We start from the raw sequence: 20,508 nt of genomic DNA, 5'->3' as shown, positions 1-20,508 counted from the left end.
ACCTCGATTCGTCGAACTGAGTCGATTGGTATATAACACTATGGGTCTCGGGCCTTCTATAAAAAGTTTGTTTTTGGAGCGATCATATAGCCTTTACCGTATACTTAGTATACGAGAAAGGCAAAAATTCAAATTTTTTTTCCAAAAACTGCTGCCCTCCATTCAAATGAACCCAAATAAATGTGAATTGATGGAAATAACTGAATCCGTCTCCCTGAAGTGCAATTTGGACCTCTCTTATGGGCTTTTCTCAGGGTTTGCAGAAATCGCTTTCATTAGATAACGAATACCGATAAAAGAAAAGCTAAAACTGTTTCGAATTAGGTATTACAAGCCATGATACCAAGTTTATCAAACTTGTATAAATGTGCGAAAAAACAAAATAGGATAGGCACCCCCCACCGAGCCCTCCTTAGCCGTGCTGTAAGACGCGCGGCTACAAAGCAAGACCATACCATGCTGAGGGTGGCTGGGTTCGATTCCTGGTGCCGGTCTAGACAATTTTGGGTTTGGAAAATGTCTCGAATTCCCTGGGCATAAAAGTATCATCGTGTTAGCCTTATGATACACGAATGGAAAAATGGAAACTTGGCTTAGAAACCTCGGAAATAATAACTGTGGAAGTGCTTAATGAATACTAACCTGCGAGGCGGCTCTGTCCCAGTGTGGGGATGTAATGCCAATAAAAAGAAGAAGAAGTTCCCCCACCGAGAAGTGATGATATCTCGCTCATTTTGCGTTGGACACCATATTTTTTTACTCAGCTGTGTACAGCAAGTTGAACTGCATCATCAGGACGAGTGCTCCTTGCGCCTGGAGCTTTCTAAATGAAATTTATTATGGGGTATAGCCTCCCAAATCTGTTCTTCATTATGACAGCTTGCGAAAAAAGTCTCTTACGGTATGCTACATATGGGTCATTCCATATGAAGTGACCGAGAAAAAATGCAAACGTGCAATCGACTTTCTTAGAATTGAATGAAATTTTGACCAATTGTTTATGTATGGGTTATACCCCAAAAACCAAAATTTCGTGGTGATTGGACCTCCCCACGATGAATAAGACCATCCCCCTTTTCGGACAAATGTGTGAAACTCATCATATTATTTTGTACATATCTCTGGAACTGTGAGGTCTATAATGAATCTAAGGTAACCATGTTTTATGCCATTGTCCGGCAATTTTTAGAAAAAGATTACAGTTCTTCAACAGGGGGCTGATAGAACCCTCTGAAGTTTGGAGAACAAGTCCCAATTTGGTAGTGCGATTCATCAGAACCATAATACCGTATTGGGAAGACGCTGGTAGTCAAGGTGATGCAATTGCTCTACATAGCAATGATGCGTCAACTTGACAAAGCTATATGAAATGGGGCATATATCACAATAGATCTAACAAATGGTCGCAGTGATTAAAATACCCAACAGGAAAAAAAAAAAAGGTAACCGTTCGAAAAAAGATTTTTCAAGGAATTCATAAAAAAATAATTTGTTGATGTGCAGTGTTGCCAAATGAACAATTTTTAAGTCTTTGTGTGAAAAATGCATTTTTTACCCAATGAGTATATTTTTATTCAGGAAATAATCTCACCAACGTGTTCTTTGACCATTTTTGCATTGGAAAAGTTTAAAACCCCGAGGTACTTTGTTCCGATTTTGAGATACAGGATTTTGAAAATGAAAAGTCCTTTTTTCACTGTAAACATTTTACTGATTTCCGAACATACACACATATACGCATTGACACATACATAACACACATACACAGCACGATTGGTTGCTTCCCCACTTACAGCATCGCGTTTGAAATTTATATGGAGATTAGTATGGAAAAATGTATTTTTTGCATTTTTGCTCCTAGCGGCTTTATTTTATCGTTAATTCAATCATCTGACTCAATACTGAGAGATGCTGAAGAATAAGCATTGCTGGAAATATTACAACGCTTTGAAGATTGATTGTTGAAATCATATGCAAGAAATCAATGTTTCTGCTAGCACTATCTGGTCAACTGTCCTTACTATGTCTGAAACTCGATTATGCATATGTACAACATGTGATAGATTTAGTTCGAAAAGGTATTGAGGTTAACCGCCCCTTCGGTGGGCTGTCCTTGTTAGACGGAAAAACCATTTCTCTTTCCAGAATTTTCCATTAAAAATTAATCTGAATAACTACAATTTGTTCCTCAGCACTAAACGATTAAAATTTTTGAAATAACATTTAGTTGAATTATTCGTACACGTAGTTTGGCAGTTCTGGTAGAATAAACAATTTTGGTCGTCGTTCCAGCAAGGCTCCTTCTTCTGCAGATTCTGGAGATTTTCGGCATCCTTAGGGTCAACTATTAAAAATTAAAGCAATATGTCACATGGTTTACGAAAATCTGAATTCTCTAGGAGTAAAAAATGTAAAAAATATAGCGAAAGTATATTGGCCGTTAAACAGCAAATATTATCCATTTATTTTCAAAATTCAGCAAATAAAATCATTATCTCAAAGAAGAACATTTTTATGATGTTTGTTATTTGTCCACTATTTTCATACTTTGATAACATACACACACAGTTGACAATTTTTGATTACATGGTGAGTGAGAGCGACCTCATGGCTATCGTCAAATCACATTTGCGTGCTGTGAAGTGTGGGTTTGATAAAGTAGTAGTAAGATAAAAAAATTCGTGGATAATTCTGCTCTAGTGGACTAGTATTGACATTAAGGTCTTCTTCTCCCTTTTATATAGCTACAAAATACGTTTAAAAATTGCATCCAACGTTTTTCGCCATTTTCAACCCTCTTACCTCCTGTCATAAATCACTAACCCTCTCCTTCTGTACGTACAAATACCATTTACATAATGATTTGCCTTTTCATACATTATTTTTCCACAATAACATAGTGAAAGACTACTTCCTTATGAGCTAATTTATTTTTACCTTTATGTTCACTCCAAAAACAATCTTTTTATAGAAGGCGGGAGACCCATAGTGTTGTATACCAATCGACTCAGCTCAACGAATTGAGATGATGTCTGTGTGTGTGTATGTATGTGTGTGTGCGTAAAAAAGTCTCATCCACTATTTAGGGGCTTGCCCTTAATCGATTTGTTCGCACCATGTTGCATTTTACGGGAAATCCTGGCCCATTGTTTCCTATTAAAATTTTACTGGTTGGAATTATGGGCTCAAAAGTTATGGTCAAAATACTATTTCCATAATGCACGAGAAAGGCACCATTACCGTTAGGTAAATTAATCAGGGTTTTTTAGATAACCATATCGTTTCTTTTGTCGTAATTGCCTCTCGTATGTCTTCTTTCCTTTGTTGTTTTTAAGAAAATGTTTGTTTAACGGTGATGATATTCTTGTTTCATTTCTATGTCCAGTAACAGTAATGAACCAAGAACTTCATCAAGAACTCCTTCCCTACTGTGATACTGTATTCCCTAATCCAGATTAAAACACGAGTCTTTCGGTTCACTTAATCTAACGTTATTTTGTAAGAATAAAATAGTATAAAGATTTCGGCTCCGTAACGCTCAACGGCATATGAGCCGAGAGCTTTTGAAACTAATAAATGTTTTATAAATTTAAAAAAATCTTTCTATAGCAGGTGCAATAATATAGTATCTATGTGAGTAATAGTTTAATAGTACGCTCTACAACAATACAGAAAAGCTATTCCTTCCAAAGTGACTAAGTTGCCAAGTACATTATTTTCTATTCAAAGGCTCAAGCTACATGTTTTACAATTTATTTGAAGGAAACAATTGTAGTGTCCGTGTTCTTCCGCCGTGTTCTTCCGCCGAATCTTCGAATTCTTGGCAATTCCATAAAAGGCAAAGGTTCGGTATGCATAACAAAATCTTATGTGATTGATAAGTTCCATATGAATCATATAATATTCGGAACTCCATAACTCGAGAACGACTCATAGTACCTTGGGGTTTCGAGTGTTTCTTATACAAAATTTTCTGGAGAACACGATGCTGGTGTTATTTTCCAAATAAAAATATACTCATTGGCAGAAAAATACGATTTTATACTTAAAACGCAAAAACAATAGAGTTGGCAACACTTCTACTCAAAATCGATATTTTTCTCAAAAAGTTTGAAGAATTCTCTTCAAAATGCATAAAAAGAAGTTATTTGTAGCTTAAAAACTGTCCGAGATATGAGTTGTTCAAAAATATGGTTTTTACAAATCATCAAAAACGGGGGGTGCTCCCATTTGCCGAGGGGTTGTCCAATCATCAAATAAATTTGGATTTTTACATATAATCGGTAGATAAACAAATCCACGAAATTTGATTAAAATCGGTGGAAGTCGATTACAAGTGGTTCGGTCACTTGGTATGGAATGACCCATATCGTAAATATATACAGAGATGATGAGTGAGAAATTCTCTCATTCTCTTTTGGATTCAATCCAAATTCAATGCTTTATTCCTTAAACTCGTACCCGACCCAGACCCGACATTTTATCATCTCACTAACCCGTGCCCGACCCGAGCCCGCCATTGTTCTAATTTTCCAAAACCCGAAACCCGACCATCTCTATTTTGAAGATAAATTTGCTGCACGCTTGAAGGTTCTCCCACAGAGAAACAGACGTCTCACTTAGAACAAATTTACTTAAAAATCATTGTAATTAATTCAAATTCATATACGTTAGAACACTAGCGCTATCTGTTTGCCGCTTGACCACCTAAAAAAGATATGCATATCAAGACGATTTCGTTAATAGAACCTAATTGGTATGATGAAAAAATATTCAATGTGCTTACTTAAAATAACGAGTAATTTAACACAAAACAACAACCGTGTCATGTAACACTGCTTTTATGCTATCGCCTAGCAATATTAGATTCAAAAATAAATAGAAAGTAATACAGAAATGCGCAATGCAACAATTATATTTTATTCCAAAAACAAATAAGACATTTTGGAAAACTACACCTTTTTATCTGTCAACTTATTGCTGTTACGCACACACACTCATTTGTTGTTTAACAATTGGATGTTGTTTGAGCCGCGACATAGTCGATCATTTGCGTTTTTAGGGATCTTATTTCCATTTTCCGGACAGTGTACCGACGAAAAAGTTAATCGTCTACTCAGCGGATATCTCAACTTCCAGGAGCTAGGATTATGGATTACAGAATCGATTTTTGTGAATATATTCGAAAAGCAAGAAAAGGTAAGTTGAATGAGATTTTGCATTTTGTGACATTGTAAATAATCGTTACCATTTTCGGAAATAAGGTACACCGGGGTAAGTTGAAACGGTTTTTTCAAAGTTGAAATTAGAAGTGCTGTAAAAAAATCACCCTTCGATATATTTTGAATCCGTTTGCGGTGTTTGCTAGTCCGGGCCAAATATTATACATAAAAAATAAGCAAACTGAGCAACTTTTTTATAAATATTTTTTATATTTAAATTATTTTATTATATGCATCGTTTCAATTTGCCCCGCGAATCGGGGCAAGTTGAAACACTGCGTTATATTCAGACGTAGGCTAATTTTGCCGTATTAATAACAAAATGTATGTACTCAGTGAGACTCAAGAAGCACGAGGTTGTAAAGGTGACTATAATACTGCCAAGATTCGCATAAGAGTCTCATGTAAGTTTTTGACGATTTTGATTTTCCTTCAGAAACTAACTAGCTTAAAATTGTCTCCTGATTAAGAAAAACTCATCAAATAGTAGGCTTTGTTCTAGAAATTTGAAAACAAATCCCACTTTTGTTGTCTCATGTTGATAAATATCTCTCATAAAAATCAGATTCCAGATTATGATAGGTACTCTTTTACACAAAAAATAAACTTAAGTATGGTCCATTTAATTGTGGGACAATTAACACGGATCATTACGAATAAAAAATATTATGTCAATTTTTTGGAAAGATACCAATTTTTTTTTCAATTCATTAGATTTTTTTTTCTTTCGGCGAAAATGACATTGGACTCTTATGCGAACAAGGGCAGTGTACAACTGAGTCACAAGTGTATTTTCAGAAACCAAATTCTAGAGAACGCACTACGCTGAAAATTTATTAAATTGATTTCCTCCTGCTGGTGACCACTCGGATTACTGTTAAGAATGCTTCATTATTTGGTTCACTTGTATATTGCGCAGTTGATTAATTCGGTTGTGGCTTCTTCATAAATGCACATTAATTAACCAGCCATCATATCTCTCATAAACTCTTCGATTAGAGAAATAGGCAACTGGGGAAGTGAAAGGTGGAGTTAACGAAATGTTTACATACTCTATGTTTTATTTTTCTATGGGTCAGTGCTCAGTAGATTAAGAATCTCAAAACTGCATTTTTAACATGACCCCTTTTCATTCTAGTGGAGATTGTGGGAGGGTTGCATTCATTACGGAATGGGCGGAAATTTATTGAATTTATGTTCAGAAGTTTGCATGTTTTTATAAATTTATGTTTTTCGAATATATGTATTTACGGACCATGTTGAATTCTGAAAAAAAAAAACTTTTAATCGCGAGGGTGACGTTTTGAATCGTTGTTTTAACTTGCCCCGCACCACGCATTTCTATTTGCCCCGTTGAGTTGAACATGCAGAGCAATATCAAACAACCAAAATACAAAAATTAAAACGGGTCTTTCATCGATTTTTCATAATCATTAGGCTTATTTAACATTGAATGATTACCTACCGTGAAAATTTGATGAAAAAACTGTTACAAACATCGTTTTGAGACCAGTTTCATTGGCACGTCAAATAGTTGGTTTGGATTTTCGAAGGGCGAAAATAAACAATGGAAGGATTGCTTTTGAAAGCTGCAATCTTTCGGGAATGGCAGTCAGAAGGTGCGTTTAGGCGAGTAGTTTGTTAAGAAAAATTATCAGAGCATTCGGTCATTTCCTATCTGAATTACAGCTTCCGTTTCAACTTACCCCGCATTTCAACTTGCCCCGGTGTACCTTAACAGCGTCTTCGGCAAGTAGCTCTCTCACTCTCGATGCATAAAAATCTGGAATGTAACAGAGACTGCTAATTGAAGTGGGGATCAGCCCAGTCGACAGAACCGATAGCTGTAACTGATTGTGAAAGTGATGTGTTGCCGCAACCGTTCAATTATACTGGATGTTCCCGTACTATGAATTAAGCTAGAGTGTTTTCTGTAAAAATCATCATTGTGATTTCAATTGCACCGGTGCTTGTTGTTTGACAATAAATTATGGTTGCAAAGAAGTGGAATTATTTTTGTTGACTACTCGACGCATATTCCACAATCAGGAGGGTATGGGTGTATCCGAAAATTTATATCCTGTGAAAAATCATCAATTACAAGTACCACGGCAAAGCTCGAGGTTTTCTAAATTGTGTAAAATATTGCTGATGCCGTGGCATTTTAAGAGATCGGTGAGCCTGATCGTGAATTGTAAATAAAGGCGTAGGGTGATTCAGAAAAAATGTGATGATGGAGAAAAGTATTTGTAGGTATATTATGTTTTTTTTTCTTGCGACCAACCAGTTATAATGACTTTCATAACGGACGGTGCAAATTGTAGGTGTTACACTTTCATCTATTTAGGTAAATTCATACGAACAGCTTTTCGATTGCGCTTTCCATCACGCTTAGCCTTTTGTTTCATACGCAGAGATAGTTTTACTTCCCTTAAAAATCCTTGAATGAATGTGTTAAAAATCTTATCTAAAATCGTTTCGAAGCATTTCTGACACATCTCATCACAGAAATTATCGTAAATAATGTATTGCTTTAGACGTGTTTTACCATTGCGTCGATTTTGATATAGGAATTTCCTAAATTTTTGCTTGTATGCGGTAAATGCCTGTAGTCCTATTTCGAATAATAACGTGCTTGGATAGCAAGAGGCATTTTTCTAATGTGCTGAAGCAATATACTCGATCGTTTTTATCCTGATTCTCTCGATCAGTAGTCAAACGTTGTCGACACTTACTGTGTGATAATAGCTTTACAACAGCCGCTCCTAAAATATAGGTAAGGCCGTTGAGTTCCTTATTGGTGAAGTTAGAATTTGCAGATTTTAGTACGACCACTAAAGTTTGTATTTGAAATGCGGCGAGTATTCCTCCATTTCCCAAAGATCTTCTAATTCCATATCATTGAAGTCACATAGTGGTACGGCATTGTCGGATTCACAATTGCTTCCTTGTATTTTCTCGTTCGCAGCGATTGCCGCACTTTTCAATGCTGCTGCAAATTGAACAGCATTAGGTGAATTTTTTTTTTTTTTTTTTTTTTAACTAATTTTATTTGCTAATTATCTAATACATGCATTCATCTCTTAGACTAGGTGTTCCGTGTTTTCTTAACACTATCATCCTTATTTGCTATGTTACGCTTTTAGTTATTATTGATACATTTCAATTGCCTCTGGCAGTTAGAATTTTTTCCTCTGGTTGAATTGAACCATGTAGGAATTACAATGTTTTCAACTTAAACTAAACTTAACCTGTTTTATACTAATGGTACAGGAGTTAATCGTTGCAATAGAAGATTGCAACGATTTTTGTCTAAAATTGAAATTATTTTGTTGGACATTTGTTGCAATGTCTCAATATTAGAAATTCTATGAAGTTCATTGGTACTATACCACGGAGGCAACTTCAGAATCATTTTCAAAATTTTATTTTGAATCCTCTGGAGTGCCTTCTTTCTGGTATTGCAGCAACTAGTCCATATTGGCACAGCATACAACATGGCAGGTCTAAAATTTGTTTGTAAATCAAAAGTTTGTTCTTAAGACAAAGTTTTGATTTTCTGTTTATAAGTGGATATAGACACTTAATATATTTGTTACATTTGGCTTGAAGGCCTTCAATGTGATTTTTAAAAGTTAATTTTGATCTAGCAGAAGTCCTAAATATTTAGCTTCATAGACCAATTAATTGGAACCCCATTCATAGTGACAAAATGTCTGCTAGAAGGTTTCAAATAAGAAGCTCTCAGCTTATGTGGGAAAATTATAAGCTGAGTTTTGGAAGCATTCGGGGAAATTTTCCATTTTCGCAAGTAAGTGGAGAAAATATCCAAACTTTTTTGCAATCTACTACAAATGACACGAAGGCTTCGCCCTTTGGCTGAAAGGCCCGTGTCATCTGCAAACAAAGATTTTTGACACCCTGGTGGTAAATCAGGTAAGTCAGAAGTAAAAATGTTATACAATATGGGCCCCAGTATGCAGCCTTGGGGACACTAGCCCTTACAGGTAATCTATCAGATTTAGTATTCTGATAGTTTACCTGCAGTGAGCGATCTGATAAATAATTTTGGATCAGTTTAATGATGTACAGAGGAAAATTAAAATTCATCAATTTTACAATCAAACCTTCATGCCAAACACTGTCAAATGCTTTCTCTATATCAAGAAGAGCAACTCCAGTCGAATATCCTTCAGATTTGTTGAGCCGAATTAAGTTCGTAACTCTTAATAACTGATGAGTGGTTGAATGCCCATGGCGAAAACCAAATTGCTCATCAGCAAAAATAGAATTGTCATTAATATGAACCATCATTCTATTTAAAATAATCTTTTCAAACAGTTTGCTTATTGAAGAAAGCAAACTGATTGGGCGATAACTAGAAGCCTCAGCTGGATTTTTGTCCGGCTTCAAAATTGGAACAACTTTGCCGTATTTCCATTTATCTGGGAAGTATGCCAATTGAAAACATTTGTTAAATAAATTAACCAAAAAGGATAAAGAGCTCTCAGGAAGTTTTTTGATAAGTATGTAGAAAATACCATCATCACCCGGGGCTTTCATATTTTTAAATTTTCTAGTAATAGATCTCACTTCATCCAAATTAGTTCCCAACGAAGGGTCAAAAACATTATCTTGGTTGAGAATGTCTTCGATGCTTCGTGTAACCTGATCCTCAATTGAACTAGTGAGACCTAGACTAAAATTATGGGCACTCTCGAACTGCTGAGCAAGTTTTTGAGCCTTTTCGCCATTTGTTAATAAAATTTTATTTCCCTCTTTAAGCGCTGGAATTGGCTTTTGAGGTTTTTAAGAATTTTGTTAATTTCCAAAAGGGTTTCGAACTGGGATCCAACTTCGAGACATTATTCTCAAAGTTGGTATTTCTCAGAATAGCGAAACGTTTTTAATTTCATTTTGCAAATCTCGCCAAATAACTTTCAACGCGGGATCGCGAGTTCTTTGGTATTGCCTTCTTCTCACATTTTAAGACGAATCAGTAGCTGAAGATCGTCGTCAATAATAATGGAGTTGAATTTAATTTCACATTTAGGAATTGCAATGCCTCTGGCTTCGACAATTAAATTTGTCAAAGATACGAGAGCATTATCAATATCACTTTTGGTATCGAGAGGAATATCAACATCAAAATTCCTATCGATATACGTTTTATAGAATCCCAATCAGCTCTATGATAATTAAAAGTAGAGCTGATTGGATTATAAATGGCTTCTTGTGAGATTTCAAATGTCACAGGAAGGTGATCAGAGTCAAAGTCAGCATGAGTTACCAATTGGCCACACAGCTGACTTGAATCCGTTAAAACTAAATCAATTGTAGAAGGATTTCGACTGGAAGAAAAACAAGTTGGTCCATTGGGATATTGAATAGTATAATATCCCGCAGAACAATCTTCAAATAAAATTTTACCATTGGAATTGCTTTGAGCATTATTCCATGAACGGTGTTTGGCATTGAAGTCACCAATTACGAAGAATTTTGATTTGTTGCGAGTCAGAATTTGAAGATCAGCTTTCAGCAAATTCTTTTGCTGCCCATTGCATTGAAAAGGCAAGTAGGCTGCAATGAAGGAAAATTGTCCAAAATTTGTTTCAACAGAAACTCCCAAGGTTTCAAAAACTTTGGTTTCAAACGAAGAAAATAATTTATGTTTGATACGTCTATTAATGACAATGGCGACCCCACCACAGGCGCTGTCAAGACGATCATTTCTGTAGATAAAATAGTTTGGATCTCTTTTAATGGAGAGTCCTGGTTTTAAATACGTTTCAGTTATAATGGCAATATGCAATATGTTATAAAAGGAAGTTGAATAATTCATCTTCCTTACCCTTTAGAGAGCGGGCATTCCAATTTAGAACTTTCACACAATTATTTGGATCCATTGAAACGGAGTCCGATAACAATTTTTTGTGTGTACTTTATACCGACCTGAACAGCTTCAGGAATGGTATTTGCTTTGAACATTGCATCAATCATGTGATGCAATTGTTCAGTTAAAAACTCAAAATCGGAAGCAGTCATGCTACCTGAATCGGCAACATGACCGTTATTTTCCGTTAGGACATGGGTATAAACCTCATTTTGAGAAGAGAAATTTTGTCTACCAGCAGCGATGTTTGCATACGTAGGTACATTCGAAAAATTGGAATTTACTGAAGTGCTTGCTACCTGTTGACGAGCGGCAAAATTTGTTTGTGAATTGTGGTGGGTATGAATTGCTCGACCGGTAACCGGTTTCGAAATTTGAGCGTTTGAAAAATTTCTACCCGTCGAATCTGGGATCCGATTGGAATTTCCCGTCATCAATTTTGCACGGGAATTCAAAACTTTTTGCGTGAAGGGCATTCCCAGAAATTGGATTTATGATTGCCCCACAATTTGCACATTTAAATTTATTGGAATCTTCTCTCACAGGACATGCGTCCTTGGCGTGAGAGGTTCCACCACAAATCATGCATTTAGCATCCATGTGACAATGTTTGGTTCCATGACCCCACTTTTGGCACTTACGGCACTGGGTAGGGTTTTGGAAATTTCCCCAGGCCTGCGGAAATGTTCCCATGTAACACGGACATGAGACATAATACAGGCCTTTTCCAACTTTTCATATTATTTAGTTCACTTTTGTTAAAATGAACTAAATAAAATTCTTGAGAAATGCCCTCTGGGAAGTACCAGAATGGGATTTCTTTTTCATCTTAATTACTTGGACTGGTAAAATCCAAGTAATTGAGAAATTTCAATTTTAATCTCATCCAGTGATTTGTCATCACTGGGGAGACCTTACAAGACGACTTTGAACAATCGTTCAGTTTTGTCGTCGTATGTGAAGAATTTATGGCGCTTCTCAGTTAAATAGTGAAGAAGACGTTTGCGATCGTCAAAGGATCCCGGCAAAACGCGGCAGTCACCCTTCCTAGCAATCTGAAATGAAACCTTGATCCCTGAAGGTTACTCAAGATTTCATTCCGAAAGCCAGAAAACTCGGCAACAGATACCACAATTGGCGGAATCCTTTGTTTCTTCGCATGAATCGAATCACCTGGGCTAAAGGTAGATTCGATTTGCTCAATTTCATCATTAATCAAATCGAACTGATTGCTCAGTTCGATAGGAGAAGAAACAATGTCAACATTAGATTTAGAAGGAATATCTGAAGTCTCCAGCTTCCTTCTATTTTTTCCGCGCTTGGGCAGGACGGTCTTGAAACCTTGTTTCTTTGAAGGAAGTGGAGAATTCAGAGACTTCCCCTTCCTCTTGTTTTTGTTAATACTCATGTGGAGACGTGACCTTCTAAGAGGTTTTTTCCCAGAACGGTGTCCCTGCAGGATTACCACCGCTTGTCGGAATTTTACTTCCGCAAACGGGTCCAACGTAAAACGAAGGCACGGGTCCTTGCAAAGATCGTAACGGGATCAATGGGTACAAATAGCGCTAAGAAGCACCGTTGAAATTAAAATAGCTTCGGGTAGTATTAAAAACTTCCTTCCGCAAAGAGAGAAAGAACCGCACAGCACGAAAGCACGATGCGGTCTGAGCATTAGGTGAATCATTTCGGCCACATCGACGCCTTACTTCTGAGAACAAATTTTCGTTGGGATCTTGGCAAAGATGGTTTGTTGAAAAATTCTCGTAGCCAAATTCGTTGTTCAACTTGTCCCATAGCCATTGTACGGCGTAGTAGATATTCCTGACGAACCCGTAAACAAAATTCGGGGGACGTTGTTTTGCAGTCAACTCTTTCGAGTATCGAATCGCCTTGAAATTGAAATCAGAACAAGACTTAATTAAATAAATCAATTACATGTTAGTTGTTAGTTAAGCGTTTCACAGTATTCGACTAATACCTGCTTAATGTTGAAACAAGTGTCTTTTGTGAAAGAAATCCCCAATGACAAGAATCATTCATGATCGCGTTACGATACGCCTGTATAAAAACATTGTACTGTTTATTAGAGCGAAATCAGAGTAAATGTAGAAAATATTCAAATTATAGTATTGTACATAGTTGATAACATTCGAATATTTTCCAGATCGATAATTTAGAATTAATTCCTTACAAAACTATTGTAATTTACCTTTCTTTCATTTTGGGATCCTTTTGAATTGAAGCAATCAAACAAATTGTCGAAAAATCCTACAAAGCTTGCTGTTCCTTTTGCCTCCTGTGAAAGCTCCTTAGATTTTACGTAAAACTCTATACCTTTGGCAACAGAGTTACTCAAAGTTCGCGTTGCTTTCGATACGTTCATGGTTGCGAATGGAGCCAGGTTAATAAGCTCTTCTTTGAGCTTTGGTACAAGTCTGGGAATGGAACAGTGATCGATTTCAAATAGTTGTCTTATCCATTTGAATGATGCTATTTGACCAACAAAAATGGCATTATGCTTTAGTAGCATATTATCCGATTCCGCCAATTTTCTATACGAAACAATGGGACAAGATTCTGCGTCGAATGCAACTTGTTGCGAGAAAATTAAAGTTAAAGATAAGTGCCTGAAAAATGAGTGAGAATTTTGTACGTGTTTCTTATGTAAAAAAATCAATTTTGGCCATAGCTTCGATACCCATAATCCAATTGGGCCAATTTTCAATACGAAACAATCTTCTACGTCGAACAAAATTCTACGTCGAATGAAACATGTTGCGAGTAAATCAGCTAAGAGTAAGTGCCTAAAAAGTGAGTGAGAATTTTTCCTATAAAAAAATATATTTTGGCCATAATTCCGAAGCCCATAGTCCGATTGGGCCAATTTTCAATACGAAACAATGGGACAAGATTCCGCGTTGAATGCAACTTGTTAAGGATAAGTGCCTGAAAAATGAGTGAGATTATTTTGCGCACACACATACACACACACATACACACACACGCACACAGTTGCTTCGAGGGCCTGTGTCAAAGTGCCAACGCGAATCCATGGGGTGACGCCTATAGGGTCGTAATGGCCAAGACACGTGGGGCGATGGCCCCTACAGAGCGGCTCCAGAGATGCTGGAGAGGATCATCGCGGGGCTCTTCCCACGTCACGACCCAAGTCCCTGGCCTCCCTTTGTGGAGCTGCCACGGGCCAGGGTGGCCGACGAGGGAAGAGTAACGGTGGCGGAACTTGCGGGGATTGCACAGTCCCTTAGTGTAGGTAAGGCGCCAGGACCGGATGGTATTCCGAACCTGGCCATCAAAGCGGCCATTGCCGAGGCTCCCGAGATGTTCAGATCTGTTATGCAGAGATGCCTGGACGAGGGAGTCTTCCCTGAAGCATGGAAAAGGCAGAGCTTGGTCCTATTGCCAAAAGCGGGAAAACCACCGGGGATCCGTCGGCATATAGACCAATATACCTGCTTGATACGGCGGGGAAGGTGCTCGAGAAGATTATCCTCAACAGGTTGTTGATACGCACGGAGGGTGCGGATGGTCTATCGAGCAACCAGTTTGGCTTCCGAAAGGGTAAGTCGACCGTAGACGCTATCTTGTCGGTTACCAAATCCGCGGAGATAGCTATCCAGCGTAAGAGGAGGGGAGTTCGCTATTGTGCAGTAGTGACTCTCGACGTGAGGAATGCTTTCAATAGTGCCAGTTGGGCAGCTATTGCAGATGCGCTCCTGCGTCTTGGAATTCCCGAGTACCTGTACAAGATTCTCGGAAGCTACTTCCAGAATCGAGTACTGGTATACGACACGGAGGCGGGTCGGAAGTGCGTTGACATAACCTCAGGGGTTCCGCAAGGTTCCATACTGGGTCCGGTGCTATGGAACGTCATGTACGACGGTGTCTTGAGGATGAAGTTCCCGGTGGGCGTGGCAATCGTCGGCTTCGCTGACGATATTACGCTGGAGGTCTACGGCGAATAGATCGAAGAGGTGGAGTTGACTGCAGCCCACTCGATCGCAATTGTGGAGGAGTGGATGAGTTCCAGGAAGTTAGAACTGGCTCACCACAAGACTGAGGTGGTTGTTGTTAACAACCGAAAGTTGGAGCAACAAGCGGTGATAAGGGCAGGCAACTGCACGGTCACCTCTGAACGCTCCATCAAGCTCTTGGGGGTAATGATCGACGATAAGCTCACCTTTGGTAGCCACGTCAATTACGCCTGCAAGCGTGCCTCCACACACTTAACTCATTTCACCGTATTCGGTAAATTTTACCGAAATCTCAACAGCAGAACTGTTCGGTAATTTATTTTACAGATTTTTTGTAATTTTTTCCATTGTGCAACTGTCAAAATCACCGAAAATCAGTAAAATGATTTACCGAACAGTTCTGCTGTTGAGATTTCGGTAAAATTTTACCGAATTCGGCGATTTATTTTAAGTGTGCACAGCTATAGCGGCATTGTCCCAGATGATGTCCAATAGCTCTGCGGTTTATGCAAGCAAGCGCAAGCTTCTGGCTAGCGTTGCTCTGTCCATACTGAGGTATGGGGGGCCAGCTTGGGGCACGGCCCTGCGTATTAACTGCTACAAAACGAAGTTAGAAAGTACGTATAGGCTCATGTGCCTAAGAGTTGCGAGCGCGTACCGTACCGTGTCGCACGATGCACTTTGCGTCATCACCGGTATGATGCCTATTGACATCGTTATCGGTGAAGACATAGAGTGCTTCGAAATGCGCGGCACGAGAGGCATCCGTAGGACTGTCAGGTTGGCCTCAATGGTCAAACGGCAGCGTGCGTGGGACAGTTCCACTAAGGGTAGATGGACACATAGGTTGATACCGGAGATAGGTACGTGGGTCAAGAGGCGCCATGGGGAAATCACTTTCCACCTGACCCAGGTCCTTACAGGCCATGGTTGCTTCAGACAGTACCTACACCGGTTCGGACACTCGGCCTCGCCCGAGTGTCCGGTGTGCGTAGGTTTAGAGGAAACGGCGGAACACGTGTTGTTCGTGTGCCCGCGTTTTCGCACAATGCGCGACCACATGCATGCCACATGTGGTCTGGACACTACCCCGGACAACCTAGTCCGGAGGATGTGTAAAGATGAAGTTGGCTGGAACGCCGTTTTATCGGCTATCGTCCAAATCGTCTCGGAGCTACACAGAAGGTGGCGCGTGGACTCGAGGAATGGCTAGTTCAGGCGCAAATAAGAGGTGGTCCAAGGGTTCGGAGTCGGCTTCATGGGTCATACCGGTGCCCTGTGGTCGAACTCGATCCTTTTATCGAACAAGTGGCCGCGTGAAGTACAACATGGTATCGTCGCATTCGCGGCGTCGGTCAACCGGGCGGGTTCCGAGCCCGAGGACGGAAAGGGGTCCTCGTCAAGGCTGGGGCAGGCGTAGGCACCGCGTCGGCAAGTCCCTCTGTGTGCTGGCGAATAGGCCCTATCGCAGAAAGGTCAATTTGGGGTGCACGCGGCATCATCATTCTTGATACCAGTCGTGCAGAGGGAAGCAGGCGCGAAGTCGACCCTGCCCACCTTCCGAGGACATAGGGCGTGGTAAGGCCACCTGGAAAGCCGGCAATACGCTGGCACGATACCATAGTGTTCTTCTAAAAAAGCGAGTCACGATGTTCGATGCTGCAAGGACACGCAGCTAACCTCGAGGGTGCGCCATGCACTGGCCCCCCTTTGAAGCATTACTTTCTGGTTGTACCGAAGGGACGATGGGCTTGGCGGCAATGGAAACGGTTTAGCTGGTCGGGGATGCAGTCCTGCCTCCCTCATTGGAGGTGGCCCCTAACCCAGCACTTCCTGGTCAACCCAGGATGTCTGTTGAGCAGATTCCCCCTCCATTGTTTAGGAAGAAAAAAAACACACACGCACACACAGACATCACCTCAATTCGTAGAGCTGAGTCGATCGGTATATAACACTATGGGTCTCCGGGACTCCTATCAAAAGTTCGTTTTTGGAGCGAACATATAGCCTTTACGTATACTTTGTATACGAGAAAGGCAAAAAATACGTTTGTACTCAAGTCAGCTCGTTAGGTATTATTATTTTTATTTTATTCCAAAGGAAAAACCGACAACAACAAATTGCGCAAAGTAATTCACAAATATGTCTATTCTCAACAAGCTCGCACACATTGACAGTTTGCGCATGCGCATCGTGATGCCGCGCAAGCATGCTGGCCGTGATGCCAAAGTTAAAAAATTAACTATGCATATAATTTACTTCGAAATTGACCGCATACATTTTGAGCGAAATTATGTCAAAAAGCTTATGATTATGTGCTTCTAGTGTTTGAGAAAAATATTCAAATCTAAATTTAACAAAATATCATCGTTATACACAGCGTATCACGTTATTTTTTTTCTCTGGTACCGTACCATAGCCTTGAGAACTGGCACCTCTGTGCTGCTAGGAAAATAGTAAAATGAGATGCATATACGAACAAAACAGATTTTCTTCGATAACAAAATTCATCTCATAGTTTTCAAGCATTATGTGGCTATTTTTTAACTAAAAATTAGTAAATTCGTGAATTTATACTTCGAAGTATGTTGTGCGTGGTGGTTTTTCGAGGAAAGTATTGTGAATAAATTATAAAAATGTGAAAAAGTTCAGTGGTGTCAAGTGGAATTGCACTAGTACGGATTGACTAGTAAGTCGAATAACTTTTTATGAAGGTAAGATTTTCATCCTACATGAAAGATGATCGACTTTTTATTAAAAATTACGGTTTGGAAATGTGATTCTCGCTCATATTTGTTAGAAAAAATGTAATTTGAACCTGTAAAAATGTGCCTAATTGGTTTTTTTGTTTCGATCAGTGATTATTTTGACTGGTATGCTTAATTTAAATTAGATAAGTACCGAATGAGATGGATATAGGGGCTGAGATGGACATGGGAACAGATACCCTACGTTATTATTTTTACTGCAGCGCTCTGAGTGGCGGTTCGACCACCTACTAGAATTTAAATTGACTGGTTTTTTTTTATCAAAACGATAGATGTAAAACGAAGTGAGACGTCTGTTTCTCTGTGGTTCTCCTATACTGGCGCAATATACCATACCATTCGGTTCTGACTTCCGCTGTTCAGGAATACAAGGAAGAGCTCCGAGTCATTCACCGATTCAGTTCCTCAGCTAAGAGCTAGTTTATCCAATTTGATGTATATTGATCTAATTTTGATTTAATTTATTTTCAATAGGTATAAGGTATTAATGGGGCCCTCCTTAGCCGTGCGGTAAGACGCGCGGCTACAAAGCAAGACCATGCTGAAGGTGGCTGGGTTCGATTCCCGGTGCCGTCTAGGAAATTTTCAGTTGGAAATTGTCTCGACTTCCTAGGCATAAAAGTATCATCTCTAGCCTCATGATATACGCAAAATGGTAACCTGGCTTAGAAACCTCGCAGTTAATAACTGTGGAAGTGCTTAATGAACACTAAGCAGCGAGGCGGCTCTATCCCAGAGTGGGGATGTAATGCCAAGAAGAAGAAGAAGATAAGATATTAATATTCATTAACTTCAAACTAGGAAAAATCAATTCTTGAGGCGAGAAGAAAAAATGCGTTCTTTCTCAAGCGAAGCTCACTTCGTTCTGTGCTCACTCACCGGAAAATAACTTCGCTACAAAAGTTGCGTATTTTAAGTTATTACATATGGATTTATTATCTTATTTTTAAGCAAAGAAAGTTAATTCGATGTTTCCAACAGAGAAGAACACGTAAAAATCATGCAATGATGCAAGTCGCGTGTCGAATCATGAACAATTATCTGGGTCATGAATCTGGTGGCCGATTCTATCTTACAAGTAGGATCGTTCCTGTTACATAAAAACGTGGCATAGACTATAGATCATTTTCCTTGGTAAGTCCTCGATCTATGTTTCTGTTTATCTACCCTACCCAAAAACAAAACTTCTTTAACGTGATATTGTGGTTATGTAGAGGTATTCTCGGTCGCTATAATAACTGCCCACTAACATTAACTGCCCATAACTTCCCTCCTTTCCTAACCGCCTGAGACTTGGCCGCGTCCTTATTGAACTCATTCGTGAGCTGCCGAAAGTATACATCGAGAATATGTAGCCGGTAGATTCAATTAGGCTGGTGGCTCGGTGGTGGGAATTTGATTTCATCAGTACCCGCTAAGCTGCGGAGGACGACGGAGGTCCTTCGTAGCTTAGTAGGGAAAGCACCTGTCTAGCGTACTGGTGTCGTGGGATCAAAGCCCACTGAAGGGGCGGGTACCCTCCAATACCTTTTCCGAACTAAATCTATCACATGTTGTGCATATGCATAATCGAGTTTCAGAAACAGGTTCAAGTCAGATCTACTTATACAATGAGTTTGATTCATTGTCATATTTCGGTTTATGTGTCAATATTTGGTTTCAAAATCGAAAAATTGCTTCGCTTAATTTTCATTGTTATAAATAACAAACGCAAACAATAATTCCACCGCATCCACTCTGGCATGTCGTGACACTCGACAATGATATCCACCGCGGCTAATTAGCTTTTACCGCTGACAGATTTTTGGCCCGTCAGGTCACATCGAAGCTAGAAATTAAGCTCTTGCCTGCAGGTTGAATTGTCCCTCAAAGAAGAAGGCCCTGGCGATATTATGTCAACGTTGACTTTTTTGGTACCATTCTCTCCTCCGATAACCTGGCAGAATGCACGGACGCTAATGAAGTAAACGGGTGAGTTGGAGGAACCTGCTGTGGTGGACGGTTGAAGAGAATTTTCCACTGATTTATGACCAAACTGAAACCACCACCGCGGCCAGTCACGTCGTCTCGTTGTCGTGTGGTGCGATTGATGTGACCGGACCGCTGATTGACGACCCAAGCGTCAAGTCGCGCGGTCAGCAGAGACAGATTTGCTTAATTTTTCCTGGGGACGTTGTGCGTTTTGTTTGGACATGGAAATGTTTTCTTAAACAACTAAATTCAACATTATCTGCTTTTGGCTGCCTAATTTTCGAATAAAAGCGGCCTCATTCGATGCAATGGGTGCATGGTTCTCTACCCACAGAAATGCTTGATGTATTTTGCGTAATTTGAAGAAAATGAAATGAGCTTAATATGGGAGAACTTTTTCGAGCAATTTGTATACATTTTATATAATTTGACTGAGTGTATTCTTTTCCAAAACTGTGAAAAACGCCTACTTTAATGTAACCATCCAACACAGCGATTTATACACATCAAGTTGGCAAACTTAACTTTGATAAAAACACTTTTGCTTGCTTCTCATTTCCAGCAGACAAGCGCCAAAAAAAGGCTGCTCGATTACATTTTATAGAACTTGTTAATATTACATAAATCACTCTTCACCACCTTCATGCAATACCTTCTTCTAG

General features: G+C 39.2%; 1 pseudogene; it reads left to right on the top strand.

The window, feature by feature from the left end:
- The window catches only part of LOC134219014 (UDP-glucosyltransferase 2-like), a 74,021-nt pseudogene that overhangs the window by 36,201 nt on the left and 17,312 nt on the right, over nucleotides 1-20,508 (top strand).

The sequence above is a fragment of the Armigeres subalbatus genome, chromosome 1 (assembly GCF_024139115.2).
Source record: "Armigeres subalbatus isolate Guangzhou_Male chromosome 1, GZ_Asu_2, whole genome shotgun sequence".
Lineage (NCBI taxonomy): Eukaryota > Metazoa > Arthropoda > Insecta > Diptera > Culicidae > Armigeres > Armigeres subalbatus.
This window is presented reverse-complemented; position numbering and strand designations above follow the sequence as displayed.